The 16,035-nt window shown below is 40.0% G+C and overlaps 1 protein-coding gene across 3 annotated transcripts in view; it reads left to right on the top strand.

Moving 5' to 3' along the window:
* Positions 1–443: 443 nt before the first annotated feature.
* thrb (thyroid hormone receptor beta) overlaps positions 444–16,035 on the top strand; it is a 136,533-nt gene continuing 120,941 nt past the window's right edge. For all 3 annotated transcript variants that reach the window (XM_065290928.2, XM_073812749.1, XM_073812750.1), the window contains exon 1: positions 444–623. The gene's annotated coding sequence lies outside the window, so the exon portion shown is untranslated. The remainder of the gene's footprint in view (positions 624–16,035) is intronic.

Here is a 16,035-nt window from a genome sequence, read left to right as displayed (position 1 = left end):
AAGGTTTAATTGTTGGAAAAAAAGTACATTTCTGTAGAATGACCCACCAATTATTGTAGTTTTTTAAACAGCCTTAACTTTTATATTTTTGCCAATAAAAATATAAATACAAGGACACTTTAGCAAAAGCTGTTCATTGTTCAGTAAAGAACAAATCTTAATAAGGTCTGCGTCTTTTTTAGGCTACATAACTGACGTTCAGCTTAATGCTAGCCAGTATTTGTTGCACAACAAGAAGACGACCTTGACAAACTGCGTCCCGAAAATTACATTGGCACTAGAAGACGTTCCAGATTCCTGACACATTAGGTTATAGGCTGTCAAGTTCGAAAGACAATTTAGTTGTAGTGCATTAAAATCAATTACAGCATCTTTATTTTCAGATTGTTGGAAGGGGTTAAACATCTTTGGCCGCACGTCAAGTGCTCTCTGATTCCCCATAGCGATGAGATGAGAGAGTTGCAGGTTTCTCTTTCTCTGTCCGGGTCCATGTTGGAGTTCATCTGTTCTGCTGGGTCATTTCAGGCCACGTCTGTCCGATAACAGGAGCAATCGCCGTCATTACAGGGATATCAACAGCCACTTGTACTGGACATATACACGTACTGTGTCGCAGAATCGAGGTGAGACGTCATTTCATGTGTTTTAGGCTGTGTGAAGTGAAACGAGCAGCTCTACTGGAAAATGTGTCCGTGTTAAACATGAAGAGCCAAGGGAAACTGTGTCGATCCGACATAGCTGTAAAGCAATGTCGCTGTTGTCTTTTTAAACCACTTGACATGTCAGATCAATTGTTTCGCGCTTTAGATGTTTTTTTTTGCAAGCGGATGTGGTTTGGTTCCACTTTCGGTGTTTATCGGTGAAACCCTTAGGACTCTTAAAGGCTCTCAGAAACATATTTAACGTTACACCAAGCATGTTTACACTGTAATAGTGTTTACTAACGTGTTGTTTAAATAACACGCACCTTTTGGTATTGCACACTGCACTGTAGTGCATGTAAGTAATGCGTGTATATTATCTTCAAACTTTTGTTAGGGTTTACGGTTTGGTTTTATAAAATAAGCTATTTATTGTATCTGACTTAGTTTTCTTTCAACACATGTTTTCAGTGTGCTATTATTGGCCTGTTATCTGAATGGCTTGCATACAAACAGCAAAGGGTCTGACCCACTTAATGAAACTGCATCATCTGAATCATATTTCTGCAGAAATGTCACGTTTACACACGTATCATAAACAGATTACCATACTGTTAGTTTTTGTGACATATTTGCTTGTAATTTTGTTGCGTTCGCTTCACTGTTGGCCTACTATAAAAAGTTTGTGCAGATGCACATTAATGCCGAGTGATTTTATTATCTATATAAAATAATTTGTATAGGTCATTTATTATTATTATTAAACCTGTAATTGTTGACAGTGACACCTGAATCAAAGACTTAGAGAATACAAATATATGGTCCGTATAGGCTATTTATTTAGCATATGCAGTATGTATCTTTTGTATGTATTCTATGTGTATTATATAAACAATGTATTGATAGCTATATGTTTACTTAAATCATCTTTATAGTATTTTAAGAAGTAATACTGTGCTTTGCAAAAAAAATTTTTTATATCTAATGACATCACCAATCACCCTTACCCTCTAACCACCTGTCACAAAGTATACTAGTGTGGACAGTGAAGTATGCACTAAACAGTACCAGTGGTGGGAGTTACAAAAGTAACGCGTTACTGTAATTCCACTAGTTTTAGCAGTAACAAGCATGTAACAAAGTATTTTTTTAAATCAAGTAACGCAATTACAATTACTGAAATTTAAATGAGTTCGCTACTCGCGTTACTCTATTTTTAAAAAAGTAACACTTGCAGAAAAGACATTTCTGATATAACGTCGCAGGACTGTGGTAGGCGGTGCAATGAATCATTAAACTTCATCATGGCTGACAGTAAGTATAGAATGAACATGAAAAATCTAAACGGGACAACATACCTTTGTTTAAAAATTGTCAATTGCAAGTTATAATCCATCCGGTTGGTAAATTATCTTTGCCAAGCAATCCCAGTATGATATCAACTTGCATTTGTAGTCCACAAAAGCAAAAAATCTGAGAAATGTTTATATATTCTTAGATGTTTACATCGGCCTTCATGGAAGAGAACGATCCGCGATTGTTATTTCCAGTAAAATATTCACACTGCGCTGTACAACTGTTAAAATGTGTTAATGTACAACTCCATAGTATGAGAGTTCACTCGCTCCATATCCGACAAAACAATCCACTCGCTCTGTGTCCGTCCGACAAAACAATCCACGTACTCCGTTTTCTTATTAAATATCAAACAATATATGACCAAACAGCGCACTACCCGCCGCAAGCTTCACAAGCTGTGTTCCAATTCAAGTGCTGCGACCTGCTAAGCAACCTTAAAAGGTGAGCACTCGGTCTTTCAAGGTGGAAGCCTCAGAAGTCCACGAAGAGAACTGAAATGAGACGGTCTAACCTTCGGAGGACCCATAATTTGCGTCAGCTGCTGCACGCGCACACTGTGCCTGTCAGCAGGAGCCAGCGGAGACGTTTCTGACTTATTAAAATAAATATGAAATCAAAAAATTATAATTTATTTTAAAAAATATGACACGTTGACACAATTGTCTCCAAATTCTTAAAGAGACAGTACACAATTTTAACACATTATATATTTTCAATGTAAACATACAGAATATTTGTCTAAATGATATACATAAATAAACTAAGCTTACATATTAAGATAATTTCTAACAAAAATATTCAAAGGCTGAATCTAAAGCAAAATAGGCTCCTACAGTATGTAAAATAGCCCATCTATATCATTTTATTGTTTGACTGTTCAGTACTGTTCATATACATTTAAAAAGAAGACATAAAAGTAACTTAAAATTTACTTTCCCAGTAACTAATTACTTTTGATATACAGTAACTGGTAGAGTAATTCAATTACTTTTAAAAGAAGTAACTAGTAACTGTAACTAATGACTAATTTTCAGTAACTTGCCCAACACTGAACAGTACATTTCTATTTCATTCTGAACATTTCTGAATTCTAGACACAACACTGTCTGTGGAAGAAAAAAATCTACTGTTACGCAATCATAATGAACTCTGTGACATTTAGTGCGATGCATGTCAGCACAGGCAATTCACTAACTTCTATTGCTATGGTGTTTGTAATGAAAGTAACATATAGTAGAAGTATGTGGAGGTTATTAGTGTTCTTGACCTCTTGGCAGTTGAAAGGTTATTTCAGGCCTACTGTGTGTCATGTGGATCACTGAAAACTGGACCTATTGGATAAAACGTAAATGGTCGGTTCAGTTCACCCCCAATTTTTTTATTTTCTCTGTAACCATTGCAGAAAATTTTGTCCTGGTTTTTGTTTTAACAATAGCAGTATATTGTGCGTGTATTTTCTCAACCATTAGAAGTACACAAACGCTTCATAAAGTTATTCCATGTGACTTGTGGTGTATATGTATATTGTCATATATACAAAATACAGTGAATCTCCCTTTACAGTCAGAGGTGCACAGTAAAAGTCATTTTACTTGAGTAGTACTTGAGTATCTGTGCTTTACCCAAGTATTTTTACTTCACTTCATTTGAAAGACAAATATCATGCTTTTTCCTCCACTACATTTATAAAAAAGTTCCCAAAGTAGAAAGTAATTTCTATGTAGCGGGTTTTCCTGTGTGCACATTTTTTCTGGCTTGCGATCTGCCAGGAACTTTCACTGTTGCCAACTTTCAGTTTTTCTAACTCGTGGCTTTCTGGCTAGCTTTGAATGGCCATTTGGCCGCCTTTTTTGTTTAGCAAATCTGGCAACCCCAGGGATCTTTCCTGCTAAACTTATGTAAACGTTAGCACCACTACACAACTAAAAGCAGCACTCTTAAAAGGCAAATAAGATAATAATTAAGATGAAAAAAAGGAAAAAATAAAAAAATATATATTTATATAAAGAAGAAAATTATCTGTATTTTTAATTAATTTATTAATGCATTAAACATGTTTGGACTTAGTTTTAGTGTTTATTTTTTTATTTTTTACACCACCTAGTGACTTGTGCCACCAAATTGAGGCCCAGCGCCAGTGCCACCCCTCTCAAATGTTAGTCTGGAGCCCCGATTCTGTGGCTTGGCCCACTTTGTTGCTTTCCTTGATGCAGTTTACAAGAACACCCCGAAATTGCCACTGTGTTTAGTCTACTCATTTTCAATATTAAAATATGTTATTACCTTAACTAAGAAGAGTTGATACATCCCTCTTTCATCTTAGTGCGTGCACGTAAGCGCTGGGGCGCGCTGCGACACTTCAATAGCATTTAGCTGAGCCCCATTCATTCAATGGTACCACTCAGAGATAAAGTTAGAAGTGACCAAACACATCAACGTTTTTCCTATTTAAGACGAGTAGTTATACGAGCAAGTTTGGTGGTACAAAATAAAACGTTGCGCTTTTCTAAGCTGATTTAAAAGAGGAACTATATTGTATGGCGGAACTGCACTTTTGGGAGTACTTGGACTCGGCGCAGTAACACCCTCCCTCTCCCATTATGAGAGGGAGAAGGGGAGTGGATTTTTCAGGCGAGTTGAAGTACTCCCAAAAGTGCTGTTCCACCATACAATATAGTTCCTCTTTTAAATCCGCTTAGAAAAGCGCTACGTTTTATTTTGTACCACCAAACTTGCTCGTATAACTACTCGTCTTAAATAGGAAAAACGTTGATGTGTTTGGTCACTTCTAACTTTATCTCTGAGTGGTACCATTGAATGAATGGGGCTAAGCTAAATGCTATCGAAGTGTCGCAGCGCGCCCCAGCGCTTACGTGCACGCACTAAGATGATAGAGGGATGTATCAACTCTTCTTAGTTAAGGTAATAACATATTTTAATATTGAAAATGACTAGACTATTCCTTTAAGGGAACTTCGTGCTGTTGGATTGTGTGTTGTCTGTTGTGGGGGAAAACATGTTCTTGTATTGCGCTATTGAAGCAAAAAGAAACATACTGGCCTGTGATTAGGCAACTTTAATATGTGTGTGTGTGTGTCAGAGGTGGCGTTAACTGAAAGTTTTTCGTTTTTGACAGAATATGTTTAAGCAGGAAAAGGGACAAATGTGAGTCATTTTGACACATTGCACTTACAACTTTATGTAAATTCTAGTCATGGTATTTCACCTAATGCAGATTTTACAGCACTGTGCAGCTGATGTTTGTGAAGTTCTGTGAGAGTGCAAATACTCAAGTACTCTCTAAACTCTTTTGCAATACTTTGATGCCATTCACTGATAGGTCTGTTCAGTGCTGCTGAAGTTAAACACTACAGTGTAATGAAAAAGCGCTAAAGAGTATCCATAACAAAAGTAAAACTGTAACAAGACGTCATCTGTCTGAGATAAAGACACAAAATCTAATGACAATAGAATCTGCCTTCATTCGTTTATTACACAAGGTGGTTCATGTGATGTTAAACATGTTATCTGTTGTCTTCACAAATTAAAAAACACATTTTAACTTGTATGCTTGTCTTGTTCATGATTAGAAATGAACATGTGAACGAAAACAATTAGTATCATCGAAACATGAAATTACGGATAATTGACTGATGGATTCTTTACAACACTGTTCATTAAAATAAAGACAGAGATTGAAAAAGTCTAACGCAACTTGGGTGTGTGTGTGTGTGTGTGTGTGTGTGTGTGTGTGTGTGTGTGTGTGTGCGTGAATGATTACCTTGATTAGTTCATTACTAATAATAAACCCACATTATACTCAGTTTACAGTCACAGATATATAGTACATTTATTTCATGCATTAACAAATGACTTCAACAGTAAAATTTTCATCATTTTAGCTAAGCAGTAATGTCATCACCTGCTCAATGGTTATTTACAGTCTTGCATTACAACAGTAAAAGTTAAAAATTTTAAGTTTATTTGCACCCCCCCCCCCCCAATATTTTTTGTACCAGCCGCCACTGGTCAGTATAAAAATAATATAAAAGCATTTGCATACTGTACTTGCTTTACATTTATACATCAATTATTTTTATTTTTTTTTGTTGCTAAAAGGTTTCAGCAGCTGTTGTCTTTGTGTGTTTGCTGGGGTCTTTCATGCTGATGAACATCATCCTCACGCTGCTTTAAACAAAAAATACAATAAATTGCAGTTAGACAACTGGTTGAACGTAGATGCATATACAACATTAGATTGTTCAGATGACAGCAGCGAATTAGCATTTTTAAATATCAAAACTGAGCTATTATATAAAATAAAAAACGACATAGATTAGATCAGTGGTTCTCAAACTGGGGGCCGCGAGATGGTGCCAGGTAGGGCTGTGCGATTTAGGGAAAATATCTAATTGCGCTTTTTCTGCCAGGAATTGCGATTGCGATTCGATTTGCGATTACATTTTGTAGTAGATGCAATGTGCATCTGCCTCTTTAGATGGTTAGATCTTACTGATACTGCTTATGGGTCTGGTGATTTAACTGTAGGCTATTCTTATGTTTTTGTTTTTTTTTGTGAAAATAAGGAAACAAAAACAAAGAAATTAAGAATATAATTAACACTTCTTATTGTATGAAATGTAAAATGGTCTTTGGGTTGGACTAACACTGTAACAGTATTTAAATAAGTGGGTTCATTATAGCTGCAACTTTAACAACAAGTTAAAATATTGAAATGGGTGACTGAGTTTTACTGGAAAGATTTGAATGCATGTTTGTTTTTTGTAAACAAAGAACTGTAATACTCAACTTCATAACTATCAAAATATTAAATAGCTACATTTGGGATTTTTAAAATGAATATAAAATCCAAATGTGTTCAATGTCATGTAATTTCATTCAAGTGACATTAGCAACCCAGTAAAATGATATTTTAGTTTGTTTTAAATAAGGAGTCGGGCTTGTAAGCATTGTTGGGCGGGTGTGTTTAAAGTTTTAACGCATCATCCGTTTTGGGAGACGCGGGCGTGTCGTAAAGTCTTGCGATGCGGACTTGCGGAGACAGGCGTGAGTATTTAATAAGCATAGAGACACAGGCTGCGCGTGTGCGTCAAGTTAAACACCTTGTCTGTTGTGGAAGACGCGCGCGCAAAGTCTTGCAATGCGGAAACAGGCGGGATTATTTAATAAGCATTGAGAGACACAGGCTGCGCGCATGCTTTAAATTAAAACCCCTCGTCAGTTTAGGAGAAGCACTGTTTTGGTTGACGTGCCTCTCACGGAGAAAGCACAGCCATACTTGCGCTCGCTCAATTGGTTAGACTGTCACAAAGCCTCTCTGCATATTTCTCAAATCGCATCATATCGCATCCTTTCGCGATTTGCTAATCGCAACGTTTCGCATCGTGATTGCGGTTCGATTTCGATTAATCGCCCAGCCATAGTGCCAGGGGGGCCCCATTTTTATGACTTTTTATAAAAGGCTACTAACAAACAGCACTACTTTGTATACTTTAATATGTTTTGTATAATGTTATGTTTTAGAACAAAATTGTCATAAATTTTCTGTGGGGGACCGCAAAGGAATGCACCGTACACAAGGGGGGTCGCACGCTGAAAAAGTTTGAGAACCACTGGATTAGATATTAAACATAAACCAACAAACATTGCTAGCTAGAGGTCAACTGATTTATCGGCCGGGCCGTTTAATTGGCCGATTTTGCTGCAAAATTAGGCCGATTAATAGGCAGGCGCATCTGCGGGCACCCAAGCATTGTAGAACTCGTGACGCTGCCTCTTGCTGTAAGCAGATCGCTCCCGTGTGTGTGCAGCCGTGCCTTTTTCACAAACAGCTTAAGTAAACGATGGCGGGATCGCGCAAATTAAGCAGCCAGTACAACAGCGCGACGGGCTTATGTCTTGCGGTGCACTGTCTGTGCAAAGATTAAGCTCATTTCATGTGATTAATGAGTGATGATGAGTTTTGTTTGCGTGACAGAGAGAGCAGAGCCGTGTGCTCACGCTTTCTGTCTTTAAACTGTCTCCCTGCTTTTATTACTCAAAACAAAACTGACTCGATGGCGAAAGGTCGGAAGACCAAATCATATCCACCGAGGAAATGTTTTTCGTGTTGTTACAGTAACACTTTGTTTACAGTTTTGCGCTGCTCAGCCTGGGTTAGCATACAACACGTCTGATTCGCGAACTGACTCCTTTGAACGGATTCGTTTGAATGAACGGTTGAAACAACAGAGCTGTCCCAACACTAAACTCACAAGACGTCACTGTCAGCACAATCAGTTACTTATAGCGCCTCAGAAATGAGAATGTAAATGTGTTTAGAAAGATTTGCTCAACTAAAAAACAGAGACATTTACTATGTTAACTTTATGATGAATAAATAATTTATCAGGTCTACCAAATAAGGATTTTATCTTACAACGCAATAAAAGCCATGGTAAAAATCTCATCAAAGATGATGACAGCAGAGTGTCAGGTAATATCTGTGTGTGATAAATGCATGGTGCAGAGGAGGTTGTAAAACTCTTCAGAAAGACCAGTCATTTATTTTTTTATTTTTTTTAAATACTTGACTTAAATAGTGACATTTTTAGATTTAAAATATCTGCTAATGATGAGAACATTTTGATTATTATGTACATATAGAAAATCGGCCAAAAATATCGGCCATCGGCTGCCCTGATTTCTAAATATCTGCATCGGCACGAGAAAAAGCCATATCGGTCGACCTCTATTGCTAACTATATATTTATTATTTTCCAACACAAGCATATATATCCAGCTCATCAAAAAGTTATCCCATTTATTTTACCATTGTAAATGTTTTTGAAGCAATAAATGGTTAATAAGGACACCGGTGTGAGCCCCGCTGGTATTGTACTAACTATTTAGCTCACAAATCCAGTTCAATCCACAAATTTACAAATTCAGTCCAACATTAAAATGAAACTAGATAGTAAAGTTTGAAGACAAACTTTATGTTGGCTTGAGAAAGCGTAGCCTGAACGTTTAAAACGGTTTGACATAAGTTTAGTTTAGTAGGCTATCTGGCTGTTAGTATGTTTAAGTATGAAGGTAGCATGATTTACCATGAAGCTAGCATGATGTAAGCATGATTAGCATGAAGTTAGCATGATGCTAGCATGATTAGCATGAAGCTAGCATGATTAGCATGAAGCTAGCATGATGTTAGCATGATTAGCATGAAGCTAGCATGATGCTAGCATGATTAGCATGAAGCTAGCTTGATGCTAGCATGATTAGCATGAAGCTAGCATGATGTTAGCATGATTAGCATGAAGCTAGCATGATGTTAGCATGATTAGCATGAAGCTAGCATGATGCTAGCATGATTAGCATGAAGCTAGCATGATTAACATGAAGCTAACATGATGCTAGCATGATTAGCATGAAGCTAGCATGATGCTAGCATGATTAGCATGAAGCTAGCATGATGCTAGCATGATTAACATGAAGCTAGCATGATGCTAGCATGATTAGCATGAAGCTAGCATGATGCTAGCATGATTAGCATGAAGCTAGCATGATGCTAGCATGATTAGCATGAAGCTAGCATGATGCTAGCATGATTAGCATGAAGTTAGCATGAAGCTAGCATGATGCGAGCATGATTAGCATGAAGCTAGCATGATGCTAGCATGATTAGCATGAAGCTAGCATGATGTTAGCTTGATTAGCATGAAGCTAGCATGAAGTTAGCATGATTAGCATGAAGCTAGCATAAAGTTAGCATGAAGCTAGAATGATGTTAGCATGATTAGCATGAAGCTAGCATGAAGCTAGCATGATTAGCAGGAAGCTAGCATGAAGCTAACATTTATTGCGTTGCTAGGGTACTAAGTTTGGTTGCTAGGGAGAAAATTGGCATCCCATAATGATCACCCTTCAAGCCACAAGAAAAACGGTCCAACCCCCGTGTCTCTAGAATGTTCTGATGCGGAGATATAAGGCTTTGTTTATTCTGTTACTAGGGTACTAAGTTTGGTTGCTAGGGAGAAAATTGGCATCCCATAATGATCACACTTCAAGCCACAAGTAAAACGGTCCAACCCCCGTGTCTCTACAATGTTCTGATGCAGAGATATAAGGCTTTGTTTATTCCGTTGCTAGGGTACTAAGTTTGGTTGCTAGGGAGAAAATTGGCATCCCATAATGATCACACTTCAAGCCACAAGTAAAACGGTCCAACCCCCGTGTCTCTATGATGTTCTGAAGCGGAGATATAAGGCTTTGTTTATTGCGTTGCTAGGGTACTAAGATTGGTTGCTAGGGAGAAAATTGGCATCCCATAATGATTACACTTCAAGCCACAAGTAAAACGGTCCAACCCCTGTGTCTCTACGATGTTCAGATCCAGAGATATAAGGCTTTGTTTATTATGTTGCTAGGGTCTTGATATTTTGTTGCTAGGGGCGTGGCTTAATACCTCAATAAGAATCCTAAGAGACTGATTGGATGCCTGAGTAAAATGAGCCCACCCCTATGTCTCTATGACACGCTGGTGCAAAGATATCCATCTGGGCTTTTTATAATGGTAGTCTATGGGAGATGTTGCTAGGGTACCCAAAATTGTTGCTAGGGGCGTGGCTTAATAGCTCTGGGGTGATCCTAAGAGACTGATTGGATGCTTGAGTAAAATGAGCCCACCCCCATGTCTCTAAGACACTCTAAAGTGAAGATATTCCATCTGGGACGCTCTTATTCCCTTTTATGGGCATGTTTCCTGCCCCATTATAAGTCAATGGGAAATTTTGGGGGCCTCTTACACCCCAGGGGTACAGCTTACACCCCATTGTGAAGTATGTTCTTACACAGCCTGTCAGCCTCCTTAAATGTGGTAAGCCACAAGTTTCTACAAGTTTCTCACTCACAGCTATGACCCGTCAAAGTTTGTCTCAATGTTAAGTCAATGGAAATTTTGGGGTGGTTAAGCGCCCCGTTTAGGAATTCGGAAGGTCCCATCAGTTAGAAAAGATATAGCAACTCAAGTCAGATCAGACCGAAGGTATGTCCAAAGTTTGATGGCTGTAGCTTGAAAGCTCTAGGACGAGTTAGAGTTAGAAATTTTGTCTCAGAAAACACGGAAGAATAATAATAACTAGATAGGTACATTTCCTGAAGAAAATGTAAAGTGGTGCTTGCCCTGGCAAATTTCGGGGAACAATATATGATTATACTCTAAGTCACGAGTCAAACGGTCCAACCCCCGTGTCTCTACGATGTTCTGATGCGGAGATATAAGGCTTTGTTTACTCTGTTGCTAGGGTACTGTATTTGGTTGCTAGGGAAAAAAATGGCATCCACTAGTGATTACCCTCCGAGTCACGAGTCAAACGGTCCAAACCCCATGTCTCTACGATGTTCTGATGCGGAGATATAAGGCTTTGTTTACTCTGTTGCTAGGGTACTGTATTTGGTTGCTAGGGAAAAAAATTGCATCCACTAGTGATTACCCTCCGAGTCATGAGTCAAACGATCCAACCCCCGTGTCTCTACGATGTTCTGATGCGGAGATATAAGGCTTTGTTTACTCTGTTGCTAGGGTACTGTATTTGGTTGCTAGGGAAAAAAATGGCATCCACTAGTGATTACCCTCCGAGTCACGAGTCAAACGGTCCAAACCCCATGTCTCTACGATGTTCTGATGCGGAGATATAAGGCTTTGTTTACTCTGTTGCTAGGGTACTGTATTTGGTTGCTAGGGGAAAAAATGGCATCCACTAGTGATTACCCTCCGAGTCATGAGTCAAACGGTCCAACCCCCATGTCTCTACGATGTTCTGATGTGGAGATATAAGGCTTTGTTTACTCTGTTGCTAGGGTACTGTATTTGGTTTCTAGGGGCGTGGCTTGGGAGTGGCCAATGATGTGCCCAGTGATTACACTCCGAGTCACAAGTAAAACGGTCCAACCCCCATGTCTCTACGATGTTCTGATGCGGAGATATAAGGCTTTGTTTACTCTGTTGCTAGGGTACTGTATTTGGTTGCTAGGGGCGTGGCTTGGGAGTGGCCAATGATGTGCCCAATTGTTACACCCCTAGTCACAAGTAAAACGGTCCAACCCCCGTGTCTCTACGATGTTCTGATGCCGAGATATAACTGTTTGTATTTTATGTTGCTAGGGTGCTCAAAAGTGGTTGCTAGGGGCGTGGCTTAGTAAGTCTGTAAGAATCCTGAGAGACTGATTGGATGCCTGAGTAAAATGAGCCCACCCCCATGTCTCTATGACACTGTGCTGCAAAGATATCCATCCGGGCATTTTATAATGGCAGTCTATGGTATAGGTTGCTAGGGTGCCCAAAATGGTTGCTATGGTAACCTTACACCCCATTGTGGGGGACGTCCTGACAGAGTCTAGCACCCTCTTCAAATTTAGTAACCCACATGTTTCTATGAAATCCTGGCTCGGACCTATGACCCGTCAAAATTTTTGCAATGGTAAGTCTATGGGATTTTGCCCCATTGACTTTTCATTGGGGCACTTTTGGGCACCTCTTACACCCCAGGGGTACAACTTACACCCCATTGTGATCCATGTTCTTACAGAGCCTACCACCCTCTTCAAATGTTGTAACCCACATGTTTCTACAATATCCTCGAGCGGAGCTATGACTCGTCAAAGTTGGGCGCAATGTTAAGTCAATGGGATTTTTTCGGTGGTTTTTCGCCCCCCTTTCGGAAATCCTGCACCCGATCGCTTATAAAAGTCATAGCAGTCGTGTCCTTAATAAGCCCGTCGATTTGAGCCCTCTTTCATGGGTCTACGACAAACCGTGCGGGACGAGTTAGGTGCCGAAAAAACGTGCAGATGTAAGAATAAAATATAATAATAATAACTAGATAGGTACATTTCCTGAAGAAAATGTGAGTGGTGCTTGCCGTGGCAAAATTCTGGGGACCATATATGATTATACTCCAAGCCAAAAGTTAAACGATCCAACTCCCGTGTCTGTACGATGTTCTGATGTGGAGATATAAGGCTGTGTTTATCCGGTTGCTAGGGTACTGTATTTGGTTGCTAGGGAAAATTTTGACATCCCATAATGATTACACTCTAAGTCCTGAGGCATACGGTCCAACCTCCGTGTCTCAACGATGTTCTGATGCAGAGATATAAGGATTTGTTTATTCGGTTGCTAGGGTACTGTATTTGGTTGCTAGGGAAAATTTTGACATCCCATAGTGATTACCCTCCGAGTCATGAGTCAAACGGTCCAACCCCCGTGTCTCTACGATGTTCTGATGCGGAGATATAAGGCTTTGTTTACTCTGTTGCTAGGGTACTGTATTTGGTTGCTAGGGGAAAAATTGGCACCCCATAGTGATTACCCGCCGAGTCACGAGTCAAACGGTCCAACCCCCGTGTCTCTACGATGTTCTGATGCGGAGATATAAGGCTTTGTTTACTCTGTTGCTAGGGTACTGTATTTGGTTGCTAGGGAAAAAATTGGCATCCCATAATGATTACACTCTGAGTCACGAGTCAAACGGTCCAACCCCCATGTCTCTACGATGTTCTGATGCGGAGATATAAGGCTTTGTTTACTCTGTTGCTAGGGTACTGTATTTGGTTGCTAGGGAAAAAATTGGCATCCCATAATGATTACACTCTGAGTCACGAGTCAAACGGTCCAACCCCCATGTCTCTACGATGTTCTGATGCGGAGATATAAGGCTTTGTTTACTCTGTTGCTAGGGTACTGTATTTGGTTGCTAGGGAAAAAATTGGCATCCCATAATGATTACACTCTGAGTCACGAGTCAAACGGTCCAACCCCCATGTCTCTACGATGTTCTGATGCGGAGATATAAGGCTTTGTTTACTCTGTTGCTAGGGTACTGTATTTGGTTGCTAGGGAAAAAATTGGCATCCCATAATGATTACACTCTGAGTCACGAGTCAAACGGTCCAACCCCCGTGTCTCTACGATGTTCGGATGCTGAGATATAACTGTTTGAATTTTATGTTGCTAGGGTGCTGAAAAGTGGTTGCTAGGGGCGTGGCTTAGTAAGTCTTTAAGGATCCTGAGAAACTGATTGGATGCCCGAGTAAAATGAGCCCACCCCCATGTCTCTATGACACTCAGGTGCAAAGATATCCATCTGGGCATTTTATAATGGCAGTCTATGGGAGATGTTGCTAGGGTGGCCAAAATTGTTGCTAGGGGCGTGGCTTAATAGCTCTGAGATGATCCTGAGAGACTGATTGGATGCCGGAGTGCAATGAGCCCACCCACTTGTCTGTAGGACATTGTAAAGCGAAGATATCGCAGCTGGAACTTTTTTATTTCCTTATATGGGCATGTTTCCTGCCCCATTATAAGTCAATGGGAATTTTTGGGTGCCTCTTACACCCCAGGGGTACAACTTACACCCCATTGTGATCCATGTTCTTACAGAGCCTACCACCCTCTTCAAATGTTGTAACCCACATGTTTCTATAAAATCCTCTAGCGGAGCTATGACCTGTCAAAGTTGGGCGCAATGTTAAGTCAATGGGATTTTTCGGGTGGTTTTTTGCCCCCCTTTCAGAAATCCTGCACCCGATCCCTTATAAAAGTCATAGCACACCTCTCCTCAATAATCCGGTCGATTTGAGCCCTCTTTCGTGGGACTACGTTAAACCGTGCGGGACGAGTTACGCGCCGAAAAAGTGTCCAGAAAAAGAAGAATAATAATTATAAACTAGATAGGTACATTTCCTGAAGAAAATGTGAGTGGTGCTTGCCGTGGCAAATTTCAGGGGACAATTTATGATTATACTCCAAGCCAAAAGTAAAATGGTCCAACCCCCGTGTCTCTACGATGTTCTGAAGCAGAGATATAAGGATTTGTTTACTCTGTTGCTAGGGTACTGTATTTGGTTGCTAGGGGAAAAAATGGCATCCACTAGTGATTACCCGCTGAGTCACGAGTCAAACGGTCCAACCCCCGTGTCTCTACGATGTTCTGATGCGGAGTTATAAGGCTTTGTTTACTCTGTTGCTAGGGTACTGTATTTGGTTGCTAGGGAAAAAATGGCATCCACTAGTGATTACCCGCTGAGTCACGAGTCAAACGGTCCAACCCCCGTGTCTCTACGATGTTCTGATGCGGAGATATAAGGCTTTGTTTACTCTGTTGCTAGGGTACTGTATTTGGTTGCTAGGGAAAAAATTGGCATCCCATAATGATTACACTCTGAGTCTCAAGTCAAACGGTCCAACCCCCATGTCTCTACGATGTTCTGATGCGGAGATATAAGGCTTTGTTTACTCTGTTGCTAGGGTACTGTATTTGGTTGCTAGGGAAATAATTGGCATCCCATAATGATTACACTCTGAGTCACGAGTCAAACGGTCCAACCCCCGTGTCTCTACGATGTTCTGATGCGGAGATATAAGGCTTTGTTTACTCTGTTGCTAGGGTACTGTATTTGGTTGCTAGGGAAAAAATTGGCATCCCATAATGATTACACTCTGAGTCACGAGTCAAACGGTCCAACCCCCATGTCTCTACGATGTTCTGATGCGGAGATATAAGGCTTTGTTTACTCTGTTGCTAGGGTACTGTATTTGGTTGCTAGGGAAAAAATTGGCATCCCATAATGATTACACTCCGAGTCACAAGTCAAACGGTCCAACCCCCATGTCTCTACGATGTTCTGATGCGGAGATATAAGGCTTTGTTTACTCTGTTGCTAGGGTACTGTATTTGGTTGCTAGGGAAAAAATTGGCATCCCATAATGATTACACTCTGAGTCACGAGTCAAACGGTCCAACCCCCGTGTCTCTACGATGTTCGGATGCTGAGATATAACTGTTTGAATTTTATGTTGCTAGGGTGCTGAAAAGTGGTTGCTAGGGGCGTGGCTTAGTAAGTCTTTAAGGATCCTGAGAAACTGATTGGATGCCTGAGTAAAATGAGCCCACCCCCATGTCTCTATGACACTCAGGTGCAAAGATATCCATCTGGGCATTTTATAATGGCAGTCTATGGGAGATGTTGCTAG

This window comes from Paramisgurnus dabryanus, chromosome 19 (genome assembly GCF_030506205.2).
Source record: "Paramisgurnus dabryanus chromosome 19, PD_genome_1.1, whole genome shotgun sequence".
Taxonomy (NCBI): domain Eukaryota; kingdom Metazoa; phylum Chordata; class Actinopteri; order Cypriniformes; family Cobitidae; genus Paramisgurnus; species Paramisgurnus dabryanus.
This window is presented reverse-complemented; position numbering and strand designations above follow the sequence as displayed.